General features: G+C 42.6%; 1 non-coding gene across 1 annotated transcript; it reads left to right on the top strand.

Moving 5' to 3' along the window:
* Positions 1–295: 295 nt before the first annotated feature.
* Positions 296–402, top strand: LOC141688696 (small nucleolar RNA R71). The gene has a single exon (XR_012562129.1). It is a non-coding gene; the product is annotated as a small nucleolar RNA R71 (small nucleolar RNA).
* Positions 403–625: the final 223 nt, after the last annotated feature.

Here is a 625-nt window from a genome sequence, read left to right as displayed (position 1 = left end):
AACACTAATTATCTGCTTAACACCATATTTAGCCAGAGAATCGATCTTCATAGACAATGCCTTTAGTTGAGCAGTGATAGCCGTAGCTGTATCCACCTCAAGAACTCCTGCTACCTTGCTCTGTGGCAATCTCTGGGCTGGATACTGATATTCATTAGTAGCCATCAGTTCAATTAGATCATAAGCTTCTTCATAGCTCTTTGCCCATAATGTTCCACCTGCTGCTGCATCGAGCATGGGTCTGGACTGTGCTCCGAACCCATTGTAAAAACAAGTGATGATCATCCAATCAGGCATTCCATAACGAGGACACTTCCTAAGCATCTCCTTGTAGCGCTCCCAAGCTTCATATAAAGATTCTCCTGTTTGCTGTGCAAATTGAGTAATAGCATTCCTAAGTGCAGTTGTCTTCTCCATAGGGAAGAATTTAGTAAGAAACTTTTGAGCAAGATCTTCCCAAGTAGTAATCGAACCAGCTGGTAGAGAGTGTAACCAGCTCTTAGCCTTGTCCCTCAGAGAGAATGAGAACAGTCTCAGCTTCACAGCATCTTCAGAAACACCGTTGAACTTGAAGGTGTCACAAATTTCAATGAAATCCCTAATGTGCATATTGGGATCTTCAGTT

Source organism: Apium graveolens, chromosome 9, assembly GCF_009905375.1.
Source record: "Apium graveolens cultivar Ventura chromosome 9, ASM990537v1, whole genome shotgun sequence".
In the NCBI taxonomy this organism is placed as follows: domain Eukaryota; kingdom Viridiplantae; phylum Streptophyta; class Magnoliopsida; order Apiales; family Apiaceae; genus Apium; species Apium graveolens.
The sequence above is the reverse complement of the archived record's forward strand: the minus strand, read 5'-3'. Positions and strand labels throughout refer to the sequence as shown.